The sequence below is a fragment of the Mesoplodon bidens genome, assembly GCF_964165515.1.
Source record: "Mesoplodon bidens genome assembly, chromosome: 17".
NCBI classification, from domain to species: domain Eukaryota; kingdom Metazoa; phylum Chordata; class Mammalia; order Artiodactyla; family Ziphiidae; genus Mesoplodon; species Mesoplodon bidens.
This window is the reverse complement of record NC_138174.1, coordinates 50,145,215-50,163,643: the sequence shown is the minus strand read 5'-3', so window position 1 is coordinate 50,163,643 and position 18,429 is coordinate 50,145,215. Positions and strand designations below refer to the sequence as shown.

The following is an 18,429-nucleotide window of genomic DNA, read 5'->3' as shown; positions in this document are numbered from 1 at the left end:
TAAAATGGGAAATTGCTTTTCTTCTCCAAGCTAAACCCACTTACTTCCTTCAGCTCCTTTATCTCTTTCTTGTTAGGAATGCTATTTGAGCCCATCCTTCAGATGCATGGGATTTCGGTTAGAAGAGGTTAATCGATCCAAGATTCCGGGATTAATACTTGGTGCTAACCATGGGCCTTATATAAAGATTTGTAAGACAGTTTCTACGTTGAGTTTATTGTCTGGATGGGTGTGAAAGGTACAAAGGCAGGTACCTACCAAAGTGTTAAATGAAATGACTAAGAAAGCATAGCCTATTGTGACAAAGGGATGGCATTCTGAGCTGGTACAAAAGCATGAGCAAGAGGTGAGAAAGCACAGTTTGTGTGGAGGTAATGGTAAGAATTCTGTTAGAGCTAGAATGTAGGTGTTATGAGGGAGAGCAATGGGAATTCATTCTGGAAGTGGAGGCTTTGGTCAGAGGGTATGGCAGCTTGAACTGCCAGGTAAGAGTTAGATTTATTCAGTAGACACTGATGGTTTTGAGCTATGAAGAGACATTATTGTAGGAGTGTTTTAGTAAGTGATATGGGATCGAATCAGTATATTTGTGGATAGGTAGTAATTTGCTTCATATAGCTGTTACATCTATGGAATCCTATATAAACACATTTTAAGGCAAACGTTGCTCTGTTGACATGTTAGCAAGTAGAACTATGAAATGAATTTGTTTCCTAGATCAAGATAAAAGAAGATCTTGCCTTTGGGCTTAAAAAGAAAATAAAAGTGTTAATTTAAAAATAGTTTTGCATTTTAAGGTATTTATTTTAAAAAATCAACAGAATAGTCAGAATAGTCTCACTTTTTCATTCAAGAATAGATTAAATATTCAGGTTTTGGGGGGAGGGGACAGGTTAATCAAGGTTTAATTTACATATAATAAAATTCACCCTTTTTAAGTGTCCATTTGAAGAGCCTCCGAACCATCACAGTCAAGTATAGAATATTTCCATTATTCTAAAAAGTTTCTTCTAACGCCCTTTTCCTACCCCTAGCCACTGGCCACCACAGACCAGTTTTCTGTCACTAATATTTTACCTTTCCTAGAATGTCTTATAAAACTAGCTCCTTAAGGACAGGACCCCAGATACTGTGCCCCTTTATGTCATCTATCCCCATATTTCCTATAAATGGAAGTTAGGCTTTAAAGCTTCAATAGGTTTTGGTTAAACACTTTTTGGCAAGAATATTTTGTATATAATGCTGAGTACTGCACATTGCGTCCCATCCAGAGGTTTTCAGGTTGTCTCATTGTTTAATAATGCTCAGTCTAGTTACTTGAATCACTTGGATAAGATGGTACCCACTAGGTCTCTTTTCTGTAAATGTATGCTTCTTCCATTTGCATTAGGCAGGTAATCGTGGGTAATAACTTTGGCACACTGAATATCTTCCACCTAACGGTTTTAGCATCTTTTGATAATCCTTGACTGAGTCAGTAATTTCATTAGGGGCTTCAAAATGATGATTCTTATATTTCTGTTAAAATAGAATTTAGTAGCTGATGCTCTTCTACAAAGAAGAGTTTTCCCTTATCAACTGGTGGTAAACTTATTTCCTCCTAAGAAAGCAGGGTAAATGATTCATTTTCTCCCCTCATTAGCCCATTTGGTATAATAGTCCAGCAGTGGTGTGGTGGTTGCTCTAGGTCATCACCCATGCCCCTCCGTTCAGTTACAAGTTCCCCCAGCCATTGAGAATATTGGCAGCTAAAAGTGATTGCAACTGAGTCTCTCCAGGCATTGCTGTGAGCCAACAGACCTGCTTCCCTCAAAGTCTTGCGTTTTCTTCAGGATCAGCCTGCATCCAATGCCTATTCTGTATGGGGGTGTGAATGCCTGGCCCTTTTGCCCTAAGGTAGGACAAATTTGAAGATCCATCGCAACTCCAGAGCTCCCCATGGATTGGCTGAGGCCTTCCTGTGACTGCATTTCAATTCAACTCCTTTGTTTAGTCTCACTTCCTTTACTCTCCCACAGGTGTTGATTTGGAGGGCATTCCCCAGTACTTTGGTTGTGCAGATCTTCATTTCAGAGTCTCTTTTCTCCCAAGGCAGTTGTGGTACCAGCAGTGGTCTGAGGAAGTAGTCTTCAAAATGGAATTTTGGAGCTAGATTATCTGCTGGCTGGCTAGCAGTAAGAACCCCGCTACTGGTTGTAGATGGAGCACTGATACCGATAACCCTTTGCATGCACTGTAGCTGTGCACCTGTTAAAACTTTCACTGGTGGCAAATTGGAATGCCATTCCTGTAGAAGAGAAAGTATTTGTGGGTACAGTACCTTAGGCTTTTGAGACATTTAGGGAAGTTATTAATTATACGGACGGTGTAGTCAGATGGCTGTTTGGTGAGTGACATAGATTGGAGAAAGACAATGAAAGGTTGAAGGTAATTGGGGGCAAAATGAGAAAGTTAGGTAATTTCTTCCTTTGGTATCATGTAAAGAAACTCATCTTCTGCAGTAGGAGGAAAGAAAAAGCTAAGGATTAGGCCCAAGATTTAATTTCAAGGGTAGCAGAGCTCCAGGGCAGGTTGATTTCTCAGCAAGTCTGCTAAGCCAGCGTGTCTGTCCTCTGGTTAGGAAGGAATGAGACCCTGGCTTTTAAGATGGGACGTCTGAGTTGATGCACTGGAAAACCTTGAAATTCCAAATTCCTCTGAACCCTCTGAGCCTACAGAAGTGACCTTCTTCTCCTGGCTAGAGGGTAGTTACGTGAAGATTATGCTGCCCCTGCTACCCCCATCTATCCTCCTCTCCCCTGCTGTCTATCACCAAACCAATAACTAACTAGAGTTAAGTCACAACAAAGCCTACTGGGAGGTGCTGGGTCTGCTGAGGGGGGAGAGGGACTGCGGTGCACATGCACGCACGCATGCGCACACGCACAGATTGATTCCTAGACTGCAGTGAGGCACCTCCAAACACCCCAGCAGACACACCAGAATACCATGGGATATTTCAGAATTTTAAAGGAAACACAGAAATGTCTGTCACAAACTACTAACTTGAGGTAGTTCACAGTTTTTACATTAGATCCTGTTGCACTCCTTTTGATGATGTCATATCTTTTTAAAGTTGAATTTTTGGTTGTTGCTGTGATACAACAAAGCACTGCACAAAAATCAGTGTGGAAGAGAAGAGGAGGGTGACATGTTTAATCTGCACAAGTCTGAGAAGTTGTGCAGTACTCAGAATGTGCAGTGTCCTATTATTAAGTAATTGTGGTTATTTAAGATGAGATATAAATATTTTTCTTTAAGTTTATGTGTATTATTTTTTCAAGTGGCTACTAAGTTGTTAGAATGTAAATTCTTATTAATTATTTGGATCTCATTGCATAATAAGCTCTACTGTTAGGTTATTCCATTTGGCCTACAAGGGTTATGGAAAAATTACTGATGATGGCTATGCAAGGGCCCAGTAATGGATTTATGTTCATCAGTGCTGATCTAGCAACTGAACTGATGAATGTCCAGCCTGACAGTAGCAGAGACTAACTTTCCTTCAAGGATACCAACCAGTCCTTGTGCCTTGGAAAGGACCGTGATTCATTTTGACTGGATTTCATGCATATTCTGTGTATGAGTTTCCCATTGCAACTTGCCGGGGCTCAACCAGTGCCCATATTTGAGGGCTTATAGAGTGATCCATCAGCACAGGGTGCCACATAACATCGTTTCAGAGTAAGGGACCCACTGTATAGCAAATGAATCCCACAGATCCATTTGTCCTATTGTGCACCATAACTGCCCAGAAGCTGCTGACCTGATAGATAGTAAGACAGTCTTTTGATGGCACAACTGATGATGAGCGTAAGGTCCTATCCTTCAGTGTTCCTGGTAGGAAGAACACATGGAAATTGGGATGCCTCCACTTAGCATCACTGTCAGTGATCCACTGGGGACTTTATGCTTCCCATCTCTGTAGCTCTGAGCACTGGGGCTTAAAAGGTCCTGGTTCTCCGAAGGGAAACATTTTCAACAGAGACACTGTAAGAGTCCTGTTATACTTTAAGACACTGCTACTGCGCCACCAGAGAAGCCCTATCTATGTTTTTATATTTAAAGTTTCTCTCCTTTGGGCAGTACACATAGAATTTTACTTTTTTTTTTAATCCATTCTGTCAATCTTTGCCTTTTATTTGGAGAGTTTAGACCATTAATATTTAATGTAATTAATTATTGATATGGTTGACTTTAGGTCTGCCATTTTATTGTCTTCTGTTTCCCTCTTTGTTTTTCATTCCTCTCTTACTCCTTTTCTACCTTCTTTTAGATTATTCTTTAGATTCCATTTTAATGTAGCTATTGGACATTTTGGGTATATCTTTTTGTACTGATTTTTAATGCCCTAGGGATTACAATATAGATACCTACCCTTTCACAACCTACTTAGAGTTACTATGGTACTGCTTCACTTAAAATAGAGAAGCCTTGGGCTTCTCTGGTGGCGCAGTGGTTGAGAGTCTGCCTGCTGATGCGGGGGACGCGGGTTCGTGCCCCGGTCTGGGAAGGTCCCACATGCCGCGGAGCGGCTGGGCCTGTGAGCCATGGCTGCTGAGCCTGTGCGTCCGGAGCCTGTGCTCTGCAGCGGGAGAGGCCACAACAGTGAGAGGCACTCGTACAGCAAAAAAAAAAAAAAAAAAAATAGAGAAACCTTACAAACATACAGATGCTTTTTTCCCCCTCTGCTACATCCCAATCCCTCCTTTGTTACAGCTCTTATATATGTTATGGCTGCACACTTCGAAAACCTCACTATGCAATATTATAATTTTTGCTGTCAACAGTCATACATATTTTAAAGAAATTAAAGGAAAAAAGTATTTTATGTTTACCTATATATTTATTATTTCTGTTATTCTTCCTTCATTCCTGAAGATGCTACATTTCTTTTCAGCTTAAAGGACTTACTTTAGCATTTCTTGTAAAGTAGTCTACTGGGGATAAACTCTCTTTTTTTCCTTCAGCTGAGAATGTCTTTATTTTGCTTTCATTTTTAAAGGATATTTTAGGGGAACATAGCCTTCTGAGTAAAAACTTATTTTCTTTTAGCATTTTCATGATGTTGTTCCACTGTCTTTTCATCATTATGATTTCTGATGACAAACCTTTGGTAATTCAAATTTTATTTCCCTTCATGTAATATGTCATTTTTCTTTATCTGCTTTCAAGAATTTTTTTGTTTTTGTTTTTCAGCAGTTAGAGTTGATGTATCTAGTCTTTATTTTCTTTGAGTTTCTCTTCTTTGGAAAATGCTCAGCTTCTTGAATCTGTAAATTTGTCTTTTACCAAATTTGGGATGCTTTCTGCCATTGTTTCTTAAAATATTCTGCTCTAGTTTCTGTCTTTTTTCCTGCTAAGATTCCAGTGACAGAACTTTTGAGATTGTCCCACAAGTCTCTGACTATTTTTTCTATTGTCAATTTTTTTCCTCTTTGTTCTTCAGTTTGGGTAATTTTTATTGATCCATTTTCAAGTTCACAGACTCTTTTCTCTCTCATCTTCATTCATTTATTGAGCCAATTCAGGTGAATTTTATTTCACATACTGCATTGTTTGGTTTTTAAATTTACATTTGGCTCATTTTTAAAATAATTTCTCTTTGTCTTCTGAGAATTTTTTCCTGTTCAGTTTACCTGTGTTTGCCTTTACTTCATGGAGCATATTTATAATAGTTGCTTTAAAGGTACTATTGGATAATTATAACATGTGGATCATCTCAGGGTTGGCATCTGTTAATTGTTTCTTCCCTTGAAATTTATCACATTTTCTTTTTGCATTGTGAACATTTTTTATTGTATCTTGGACATTATGAGTGTTTGTTTTGAAAACTCTGGCTCTTACCATAATTCTCTGGAGTGTTGATCTTTGTTGTTGTTTCTTTTAGCCGACTATCAACCCGTTTAGCTTCAGATTGCAAATTTGGTCTTGCCTTTTGTGGGTGGTGGTTTTTAATTCTCAGAGACTTTGCTCTGTTGGTATGGGTTTGTCTCATACCTGTGCAGCTCCAGAGCAAGCCTAAGACTTACGTGGGCTTATAGGCAGGATTAGAGAATCCCTTTCTCCAATCTTTCTCCCTTCCAGGATTTTCTCCACATTCTCCAGCATGCAGGAGCCCCTTTCCCCAATTCCTGTGGCCAGAAAGATAGGGTTTCTCTTGGAGTTTTAACTTCTGTGTTGCTGCTCTCTGTATGCAGTGATTGCTTCCTGGCCTTAGAGCAAAGCTGTTAGAGAAAGAAGAAGAAAATAGCCGAGCCGGGAAGCTCACTATCCTGTGGGTCATTTTTCCAAGTTTGACTCCCCTCCACGATATGCTTTTGTTTCCTTTTCAGAGTCCTCAAATAATTTTTTCTTTCTTTCTTTCTTTTTTTTTTTTTTTTTGTATTTTGCCCGAAGTTTATAGTTGTAAACAGTGTGAAAGATAGATTGTGTTTGGTTTATGCCACCATACTGGAATCAAAATTCCTTCTCTGGTTGCTTTTAAGATTTTTCTCTCTTTTTTTTTTTTTTTTGCGGTCCGCGGGCCTCTCACTGCTGTGGCCTCTCCCGTTGCGGAGCACAGGCTCCAGACGCGCAGGCTCAGCGGCCATGGCTCACGGGCCCCGCAACTCCGCAGCATGTGGGATCTTTCCGGACCGGGGCACGAACCCGTGTCCCCTGCATCGGCAGGCGGACTCTCAACCACTGCGCCACCAAGGAAGCCCAGATTTTTCTCTTTATTTTTGATTTTTAGCAATTTGACCATGCTCTTCCTAAATGTGTTTTTTCTTAGTGTGTGTTTATCATGTGTTTGGCATTCATTGAACTCCTTAGATATGTGTGATATAATTTTTGTTTAATTTCACACATTATGCCTTTACTTCCTCCAATATTATTTCAAACCTAGTCTCTCTCATTGCCTTCTAGGAATCCACTTATACACACATGAGGCTGCTTGATGTTGTCCCATGTTTGAAGGGTCAGCAAACTTGTTCTGTAACGGGCCAGATAGTAAATACTTTAGGCTTTGCAGGCTCTCTAGTCTCCCTTGCGATTATTGCAACTCTGTTGTTACAGCTTGAAAGCAGCCATAGGTAATATTTAAACAAATGCGCATGACTGTGTTCCAGTATAATTGTATTTACAAAAATAGGTGGCAGGCTAGATTTGGACTGCAGGCCATAGTTCGCTGACTCCTGAGGTGTAGACAGTAATAGTTGCCGGAGCTACGTTGTGAATATAGAGGTAAAATCAAAGAAGTGTAAAACACAGATATTGGCAATAACTAAAATGTGGGGCAACTGGACGAATGAGAATAAGGGTGTAGGAGAAGAGACTGAAAGATGTGTTAGGACTGGATTACTATGTTCCTGTATTGCTTTATTTGAGGACAGAAGTGATAGAGTTAAACTCTCAATTTATAAAAATGTCTATAGCAGCGCTGTAAGGGCTGAAAAGACATAGATCCCCAAAGCAGGGGTTCCTTTAAAGAAGCAATTGCAGTAGTTCTCACAAGTGATAATAAAACCTGAGAGAAGGCAATGGGAATAGATGAAATAGAACAGATTTGAGAGACATTTTGGTGTTAGAAGGATGATGAAAGAATGACAGGTATAACAAGTGACTAGATGTCAAATACAGAAATAATAATGCCTTTCCTCTAGGTAGTAAGGCAGGGAGGAAGAACTAGTTTCTCAGGAGTCCATTTTTGACACCTTTCTCTGTACACTTTCTTTGTCGGTTACTTCAGTCAGTCCTCTGATTTCAGTAATTACCTAATTGTTTTGGACTTCTTTTCTGCGGTTTGTAGCTAAAACCTTTCTCTTGGTCTATAGACCTGTATTTTGAAAAGTCTTCTGTTAGGAGTCTCTCAATCCTGACTCAGATACATTATGTACAATATATTCAGAGGCTCCTCATGAGCATATTATCACTTACATACTGACTCTTTCCCTATAGGTCAGCTAAACAGAAGTCTGAGACATCATCTTGAAGTTGGCATTAAGAGATGATAATGACCTAACACTCACTCATCCCCACCTCCTTTTTTCAGAAGGCTGAGAAAAGTCACATTCAGTGGGAAAGTGAATTGACGTTAGATGGAGAAGGGAGTACAGCATTTAGAAATTAGTGTTTAGAGGGAAAGAAGGAAGATGGTAGCTTGAGGAAGGGGACAAAGACTTAATCTGTCTTTTGGGTAAGAGACACTGTAGCAGATGTTTTTAGTGTCCTAGCCATATTTCTTTGGCTTTCATCTCTATATTGTCTACTTACATTTATGAATTTCTGCCTGAGAACTTTCTTACTGGCCATAGAGACATGCTTGGCCTGTGTGCAGGGCAAGCCAGAAATGCCAGGGAGTTAATGCTGTCAGAAAGGCTTTCAGCCACTGATGGATGGGGATGTGGTGGATAAATACCTCGTTTTCACATCTCTCCTTTGGGATGACTGAGCTGTGTTCTATACCATCCATTAGAGTTCTCCAGTAGGGTCACACTCTGGTTTCCCATCAGGGTAACTGGCTTAATAATACACTCTTTCTTGACTGCCTTCCCTTCCCTATTTCACTTCTGATTTCCCCTATCAGTGTTTTTCCTGGATCACCTCTCAAACAACTACTTGTACTTGAATCCTTAAATCATGTCTGCTTTTGGGGAAACTCAAACCACAGTAGACACTTTAGCATGGTAATAAAAAGAAATAAAATTTGTTTAGCACTTATTAATAGTAAGCGTAACTGTAAGTGCCTCAAAATAGTATTTTCATCCTGTTTTACAGATGAGCCGACTGAGGCACAGAGCAGTTGATTAACTTTCCCAAGATCACAGAGCTAATAAATGACAGAGCCTGCATTTGAACCTATGCCGTATGTCTCTAAATTCTGTCCTCGTAAGCTGGTAGGCTAAGGGAGAAGAGCAGGAATAATGAGCAAAAAAGAGAGAGTGAGGACAATTAATGGAGTAAGGCCCACGTAGAGATTATTTTGAGGTGGGTGAAAGGAAAATAAAGGAAGTAGTTCATTCTAAATGATGTCCCTTTCAGCAATTAAGTAGAGGGTTAGATTATGTGCTCTGCGCTAAATGGGTAGTGGTGGGATTTTGAAGTGGCTTGAAAGGTGGTAGGTTTTCATGGTGGATGTACCTGTATTGTCAGAGAGCATAACTGGTTCTAGACCAGCATTCTGATGATGCTTGTGAACTCCCAGTAGCTATTATTAAGGTTGTTATAGCTTATTGAAAACAATGTAAGTTACCAATATAGAAATGAATATAAATTATGAACAGATAACTCTCATGAGAAGTAATATATGTGCTAAAGGTTTAAGCGACAGGAAAAGGAAGAAAAAGGAGCTAATAAAGAAGACTGAGAAAGAATCATCATCAAGGGAGATGGAACACTAAAATAGAGGTTCTTCTAGAAGCTGAGGGTGGGGAGTATTTAAAGAAGTAGACTGTTTGATAGTACTCATATGTAGAAGAATATAAAGGATGAAGACTGAAGGTAAGGAATTCAGTAGGCAACAAGAAAGTTTGTGATGTTGAGAAGTCTCATACACTTGTAGGAGCTTGATCGTAGGGGACAGAAAACATTTGAGACAGTTGTTCCTCAAGAAGTTTAGTGATGAAGAGGGCAGAGGGATAGAGAATCATTTAAACTCTTTTTTTAAATTGGAGGAGGCCAGTAGGCCTCTAGGGTTAGAAGCCATAGAAGACAGAGATTAAAGAGTAAACAAAGAAAGGGTGTAAGTGGTTGAGCAAAATCCCAAGGATGGTGAATGAGATGGGGTCCAGTGTATGGTAGGAAGGGTATACTTGGATACAGTAAGTTCTGTCTCTTTTGGGATGCTGGGACTTGAAGGAGGGGATTTAAGTTTTGGAAGAGGTCTCAGGGGCATATTTTCACCCTTTTTATCTTTCTCTCTCAATTCTAGTAATTTTTTCTGATCTCTTCAAATTCTCTCTTCACCGTGTCTAATGCTGTAAACTCACCTACTGAGTCTTTAGTTGCAGTTATATTTTTCATGTCTAGAAGTGGGATTTGATTCTTTTTCACATGTGCTATATTCCCCATACCCTGCAGATATTTTAAAGCTAGTCTTTTTTTTTTTTTTCTGTAAAGTTGGTAAGCATAGTTGTGTCTGAAACTTTTATCTGGAGCCTGTTTGTCCTTCTGTTTTCTTTTTCTGCTTGTTCTCACTCATGGTGCCTTGTATCTTTGTGTGCCTGGTTGTTTGACTGCTAACTCTCATTACCCTTCTGGTGGCTCTCTTAGTCCTAGGATAAATGGACTGTCTTCAGAAAGTTTTATAGTTGCTCCATGGCTTGAGTTTTGCTTGGCCACCTAGGCTCTGTGTACCTAGATTATAAATCTGCATGAGGCATGGTCTAATAAAGTCATAACTTTTCAGAGTCTTTTCCTCCCCTCACTCTCTACTCCCAGTCTCTCCCCCACTCTCTTTTTCTTATGCTGCTCTGCCCACTGCCAAGGTAACTTTATTTATAGTCCTTACCACTCCCACACCCTCCCATTCCTATCCCCAACCTAAAGACTTCCAAATAAAATGAAGGGACTGAAGATATATAGGAAATTGTTTGCCTCTCTCTCCTAGATCAACTTGAACTGTTAAAATCTCTCTTCTTATTACTAATTATCAGCCTAGGTTAAGTAAATAAAAGTTTTCTACTTAGTAATCAGACTACTATCCCTCCCTCATTTATTCAGTGTTGCATGAACACAGTGAGAGTATCATTACATTAATTACACAGGAGAAATGTCTGGCTTCTATAGAAAAACTTCAGTTTACGTATGGTGTTTTATAAATTAGTTGATTTTTAAAAATTGGTCTTCTGTTTACTGACCTTGATAATTTATTTATTAATTCTTCATTTGTGGATTATTTTGCATTTCCCATAAATATGGTTATGTTGTCTACAAATAAAAATGCTTTACTTTTTCCTTTACAACCATTATGACTTTTATTTCTTTTGCTTGACTTACTGACTTCCTGTGCAGTATTAAATAGAAGTGGTGACAATGTAAGTTCTTGTGTTTTTTCCCATTCTTAGTGGGAGTATTTAATTTTTCATCATCTAGTATAATTAAGTATAATGTTAGCTGTAGGGTTTTTGTTGATAATCTTAATTAGATTAAGTAGCTTCTTTTCCTACTTAATGAGGCATTTCATCACAAATGATTGTTGAGTTTTATAAAAAACGTTTCTGCTTCTGTTGAAATAATATTTTTCTGCTTATTCCTCTTATTCAGAATAAGGGGAAACATTTAAAAATAAATTTTGCATTTTATTTATTATCCTTTTTATATGTTGATGGACACTGAAATTATTTTTAGGTCAATGGCTTTTTTTCCTCATAATTTTTATATTGAGATATGAAATTCACATACCATAAAATAGACCTTTTCAAAGTATATCATTCAGTTATTTTTAATATATTCACAACTTTGTGCAACCAGAACATTTTTATTCACCCACAAAATAAATCTCGTATCCTCTTGTAGTCACTCTCTTGTCTCCTTTCCGTCAGCCCCTAGCAACCAGTAATAAGCTTCCTGTTTCTATGGATTTGCCTATCTGGACATTCATATAAATGGAATCATACCATCTGTGATCTTTTGTGGACTTTGCTTCTTTCACTTAGCATAATGTTTTCAAGGTTTATCCATATTGTAGCATGTGTCTACTGCATTCTTTTTTATGGCTGAATAATATTCTGTTATATGGATGTGTCACACGTTGTTTAATCCATTCATCAGTTCATGAACATTTCGGTTGTTTCTACTTTTTGCCTATGTAGTATTTCTGTTTCTATGTTCATGGGAGATACTGGCCTGAAATGTTCTTAGTTTGAAATATCCCTTTCAGACTTTGGTATCCGAATTATTCTAACCTCACAAAATGAGTTGGGAAATGTTTCTCCTTTTTATATTCTCTGGAAGAGTTAGTCTAAGACTGATATTGTTTGAAAGACTGTACCAGTGAATTCTTTAAGTGTTTGAAGGAATTCTCTGGTAAAGCCATCTGAGTCTAGAGTTTTTTTTGTGTGTGTGTGGGAAGGTTTTGACTAGGGATTAAATTTCTTTAACAGATATGACTACTCAGATATTGTGTTTTTTCCTTGTTTAGTGTCAAGAAGTTATATTTTTACAAGGGATTTGTCCTTTTATTTAAGTTGTGAAATTTATGGGCAGTGTATGTAATTATGTCCCCTTTCTAATTTATTTCTCATATGGGTAACTTGTAGTTCTGTTTTTTCCTGACCAATCTTTCTAGAGGTTTATTAGGTCTATTAATCTTTTCAGAGAATCCATTCTGACTCCTTGATTTCCTCTATTGAATGTCTGCTTTCTGTTTCATTGATATCTGCTCTTATTTTTATTTCTCTCCTTCTACTTTCTTTTTTTTATTTTTAAGATTTATTTATTTATTTGGCTGTGCTGGGTCTTAGTTGCGGCATGTGGGATACTTAGTTGCGGCATGCAGGATCTTTAGTTGCAGCATGTGGACTCTTTAGTTGCGGCATTCAAACTCTTAGTTGCGGCACGTGGGATCTAGTTCCCTCACCAGGGATTGAACCTGGGCTCCTGCATTGGGAGCATGGAGTCTTAGCCACTGGACCATCAGGGAAGTCCCATCTCCTTCTACATTCTTTACATTGAATTTGCTCCCTTCTTTCTAGCTTAAGTTGTAAGCCTACATCGTTTACTTTCAAGCTTTCTTTTTTCATTGTATGCATTTGTATGCGGAAAGCTATATATTTCCCCGAAGTACCGCTTCAGCGACATGCCACAAGTTTTGATATGTCATATTTAATTTTTATTCCATTGAAAATATTTTCTGATTTCCATTGTAAGTCTCTATTATAGCTCTTTGACCCATAGGTTATTTAGAAATCTGTTTTTTTAGATTTTCAAACGTTTGAGAATTTCTTAGTTTTCTTTCTGTTGTTGGTTTATAGTTTAATTTTTCTGTGATCATTGTCCTTGGAAATATCTTGAGACTTGGTCTGTTGTCCAGCATATCATCTATTTTGGTAAATATTCTATCTGCCTTAAAAAAGAATGTGTATTCTGCAGTTGTTGGATGTGGTTTTCTATGTATGTCAGTTAGATCAAGTTGATTAATCATGTTTTTACATTTTCCTGCATCCATGCTGTTTTGTCCTCTACTTGTTATATCAGTTAGATAGAAGTGTGTTAAAATCTGATTTTTTTTGACTGTGGATTTGTCTTTTATTTTTTTACTTCTCTCAGTTTTGCTTTATATATGTTGAAGCTATGCTGTTGTTATTAGATGCATTCGCATTTAGAATTTTTGTGTCTTCCTGTTGAATTGACCCTTTTAGCATTATGAAATGTTCTGCTTATCTCTAATAACACTTCTAGCCTTAAAAATTACTTTGTCAAATATTAATACAGCCACACCAGCTTTTTTTGGGAGGCCAGTGAGTGTGTACAAGATATATCTTCTGCAATCCTTTTACTTTTAGTCTGTGTTCTTTCATTTAAAATTTTGACATAGCAATTTTTAAAGGAAGACCTTTCTTTGGTATTTCTTGTAGTGTTGGTATATTGACAAGGAATTATGTCAACTTTTGTGGATCTAAAATTATCTCTATTTTTGTCTTCATTTAAAATTTTTTTTTGATGTGAACCATTTTTAAAGTCTTTATTGAATTTGTTACAATATTGCTTCTGTTTTTATGTTTTGGTTTTTTGGCCACAAGGCATGTGGGATCTTAGCTCCCCAACCAGGGATCAAACCCTTACCCCCTGCATTGGAAGGCAAAGTCTTAACCACTGGACCATCAGGGAAGGCCCTGTCTTCATTTTTAAAGGATATATTTGATAGATAGATACAATTCTAGGTTGCTAATCCCCCCTATTCTCCACCCCTCAGCACTTTCAACACAAAGAATAGAAGGGATCAATCTTACTGTTTCTTCAAATGTATCTTTTCTTCTCTGGCTGCTTTTAAAATTTTCTTTCTATCCTTTGTTTCAGCAGTTTGACTGTGCCAAGCATTTGGTGTGCCTAGGTGTGGTTTTCTTTGCATTTTCCTGCTTGAGAGTTCCCTAAATTTCTTGAATCTCTGGGTTGACTTCTTTCCTTACTTTTGTAAAATTATCATCAATTATTTCCTCACCTGTTGCTTTTGTTCTGTTGTCATTTCCTCTCTCTTTCTGAGATTACAATTACATGAATATGTACATGAGATGATTTGACTGTGTCCTACATGTTTCATACTCTCTTTTTTGTTCATCACATTATTTTCTCTGTGGGGGAGTTTGGATATTTTTTCTTGGCCTGTCTGCAAGTCAGTGGATTCTGTTTTCCTCTGGTCTATTCTGCTCTTAGAGTCTTCTGACAAGTTCTTAATTTCAGATATTGATTTTTCTGTTCCAGGAAATACACTTGGCTTTAAAAAATTTTTTTTGTTGTTGAAAATTACATCATTTCATCCATTTTGTTCAACTTTGCATCTGTGTCAGGTCCTTGCCTCCTAATATCAGTGTCTGGGTTATCTTGAGTCTGTCTGATTGTCTGGTTTTCTCTTGATTATCTGTCTATCACAGTATTTTGCTTCTTTGGATGTCTCTTAATATGTTTATTTTATGCCTAACATTATGTGTAAGAGAACAGTTAATTTATTTCAGATGATATTTTCTTCCAGAAAGGTTTGTTCTTTATTGTGTTAGACAGATAGTGTGAGGTGTTGGCTACCTCAGTCCAAATCAGAGATAAAGTCGATTCCTCCATCTACTGAGATTCTGTCTTCTAAAACTGGGCAACTATGGGAAATCGACCCTGCCCTTTTGGCCCAGCTTCCCTATCTTTCTTCAGTGCCCCATCACTAAGCAGATGTACTATTAGATGTCCTGGCCACATATTCAGAGTGTTTCTAGATTCCAGTCTGTCATTCCAGTCCATGCAGACATCTGTAAAGCACCCGAGTTTTTGGTTTCCTTTAGTGAGCTCAATCCTCACTTGTACCCAAACTCTGCAAATGCCCTCATGCAAGAAAATGCCAGTGATCTCCACTCACCTTGGACGTACGTGCTCTTCCATCTCTGGATTTTTACTTCATCCAGTCCTCAGTTGCTTCCAGACCTTTCGATATTAGTCTAGTTTTTGAAGGAAAAACAATGGTTGCTCCTATCTGGTATCTTACTTCAGTAAAATAAAAGTGAAAGTCAGGAGTTTATCTTTGCAGAAAGAAAGGCAGATAATTTTAAGGGTGCTTACTGATATAAGCATAGTGATATTCTGAATATTTTTATCTGTGTTGCATATTAATATTTTTTTCCTTCTGATATGAGCCTGTTTATCAAAATATACTCTAGGTCAAGGGTCAACAAACTATGGTCCACAGACCAAATCCGACTCAGTTCCTTTTTTTGTATGGCCTGTGAACTAAGAATGGTTCTTACATTTTAAAAATACATACATACATAAATATACATACATAAATAGCTATATAAATAAATAAATAAAAGGAGAAAAATATTTTGTGACACATGAAAATTGTATGAAATTCAAATTTCAATATCCAGAAATTACAATCGGATTGTAATACAGCCACATTGATCTGTTTTTGTGTTGTCTATGGCTGCTTTCATGCTAACAGATGAGTAATTGCAACAGAGATCTTATGGCCCACAATGTATAAAATATCTATTATCTGTCCCTTTACAGAAATAAATTTGCCTATTCCTGTCTTAGATCATAGACTCAGGAATTTTTCATTTCTCATTTCTAAGGGAAATTGAACAAAAGACTGAAACCCTCTTATTCCATAAGTTCTTTGAATTTTGAGTTATTTAAATACTAGCATTTTAGAGTTGGAAGGGACCTCAGAGATAATCTCTTTTATCTCTTTATTTTGCAAATGAAGAAACAGATTTAGAGTCAGAGAAGTTTTAAATTAAATTATGGCTAATTTTTGTTCTGTTAGAAAATAGACTCAGTAATAAGTTGATATAGAAACTAATGATCTATATCACAGAACAACTTGCAAAATTCATTTGTTCTTATTGCAGAAGTATTTGGTTTTACTAAACAGTGGTAGCTATTAAGAGAATTTCTTCTTTGGAATTTTTAAAGTAAATATTTTAAAATAAATATTTAGAGCATGTTAATAACCTTTGCCTTTCATTACCACCCATAATTCTTTCAAATCTCATGGGTATGAGGTTTTTTTTATGAGAAGACTAAAAATCTTATAGGACCAATTCCAGACATTCTTTATTAAGCCCCTATTGATTTAGGATTTAAAGTCCTAAATCATCAGAAATTCCACAGTGAAATGTTAATGTGTAAGACTTGTTTCTAGAGTTTTTCTTTTATCTCTCCATCCTCAAATACCATGAAACGTTTATTTAAGCTTAGTTCTGAAATGCAGTCATATAGTGGGATATTATATTACTAAAAAACAGCATTTTTATTTTCTAATGTTGAATACAGATTTTCTACGTATAATTTTTAGCTTATTACTAGCTCTCTTGGATAACTCTCTACTTCTAAAACAGCCAAATCAACAAAAAACACAGTAAAATCAATTTGTGGGGATTTGGGGAAAGCTGATTTTTCAGCTAATCTGTACGCAGGATTTGGTGGGTCCAGATTCATTAAAATTGTGCCAAAACTAATTAAATGCCAAATGCATAAAAATAAATATTTTAGGAATATGTATAAAGTCATTTGAACTTTAAGAAGGTCTGTTAAACAAAACAGACAAAAGTATTAGTATATGCTTTGGAAAATTTAAGTCCGTGATAAGTAGGCTTCAGGAAATTCATCTTAATTTATATTTATATATTCTGTTTCTCTGAAGATTGGTTTTGAATGAACCTTCATGCTTTTCTACATTGTATAGAAAGGGCTAACCTTTTAGCATTTACATATTCCTTTTGCTCAAATAACTGATTTCACTTAAGTAAACTTTAGTATAAAGGAAAGTTGGTTTCCTAAACCACACATGAAAAATACTCAATGCTTTTCATCGACTTGTTTATTCACCTGATATTTCTTGAACATCCATGATGTGTCAGGCACTAATGCAGGTGCTGAAAGGGAAAATGTTGAAATAAATATTTTTTGCTCATAGTTGAATAGATTGTGTGAGGCGGTATATCTGTTCATGTGTAGCATTTGATACTGTTACTCTCTTTCTCTTTTCTTTTGTAGCATGCTATCTTGGGGAAATCCCATCTACATACATGATTTTCATTACCTCCTTTGCACCAAGATCTGAGTAAAATACTCCCATGGGTAATTCCTTAATGGACATTTCTGGCTAGATATCCTTTAAATGTATTGATGTATCTATGGGTCCATCCTTGGCCCTCTGCTTATTTTCCTCTCTAAGTAAGGCTGGTAGCTATAGCTCTGAACTTCCTTCTCTTCTCCCTGTCCTCTCTCCTTGCTCCCATTTTCTCTGTCTCTCAAAGTACTGTTGAGTACTTTGTTTCAGGTACTTTTCTGAGCACAGAGTCTTGAGCAGTGAACAAGAATGATATGGCTTCTGCACTCTTGGAGCTTACAGCTTGGTGAGAGTGATGCATTAAACAAGTAATTCCAAACATACAGTTGTAGGTTACACAATGAGACACAAGTATACGATGAAATGAGAACGGATGTTAGGGAAACTAGCCTAGTCTGGGACACTCCTGAGTAAGTGACACTTATACTGGGACCTCAAAGATGAATAGGGGTTAGCAAGAGATGTGGGATAGAATTCCAGGAAGAGGGAGAAAAAGCCCCTAAGAGAAAGCTGCTAAGGAGCTTATTAGCAGGTTCAAACAACGGAACGAATAGTCCTTGTGGCTGGAATGTGATGAACAAGTTGGAGAAGGATGCAAAACGAGGTGGGAGAGACTGGTGGAGGTCAGATCTTGGTGGAGGATCTTCTAAACCACGTCAGTGCTTTTGGTCTTTATCTAAGAGAATTGAGAATATATTAATAGAGTTTGTAGTGGGAGAATTACCTATTCATTTGTTTTTTAAAAAGTTGACTTGAGTGCTTATATGAAAAATGGATTGAAGAGGGGCAGACATGGATGTGCAGAAATGAAGCTTTTTTATGAAGCTTTCGCAGTGGTCCAGGCAGGAGGTAGGGGTTACGTACATTGTTAGCATATCAGCAATAGAGGTGATGTAGATAGATTCAAGAACTGTTTACAAGATATATTTGATAAGATTTTGTGATTTTTTTAGTTTAAAGTATGAAGCTGAAGGTAGTGTCAAGGATAAATTTTTCATATGCTTGTTCATGTGTATTTTGTTGACATTTTAGTGTCTTGAAGTCAAACATTTTCAAAATCGAACTCATTTTTTCCTTGTGCAAACTAATTCTTCCCCTTGACTTCCCTGTTTTGTGAATGACATCCCTAC

General features: G+C 37.3%; 1 protein-coding gene across 12 annotated transcripts in view; it reads left to right on the top strand.

The window, feature by feature from the left end:
• Positions 1 to 18,429, top strand: part of MYCBP2 (MYC binding protein 2) — a 266,977-nt gene that overhangs the window by 6,530 nt on the left and 242,018 nt on the right. The window lies entirely within an intron of this gene.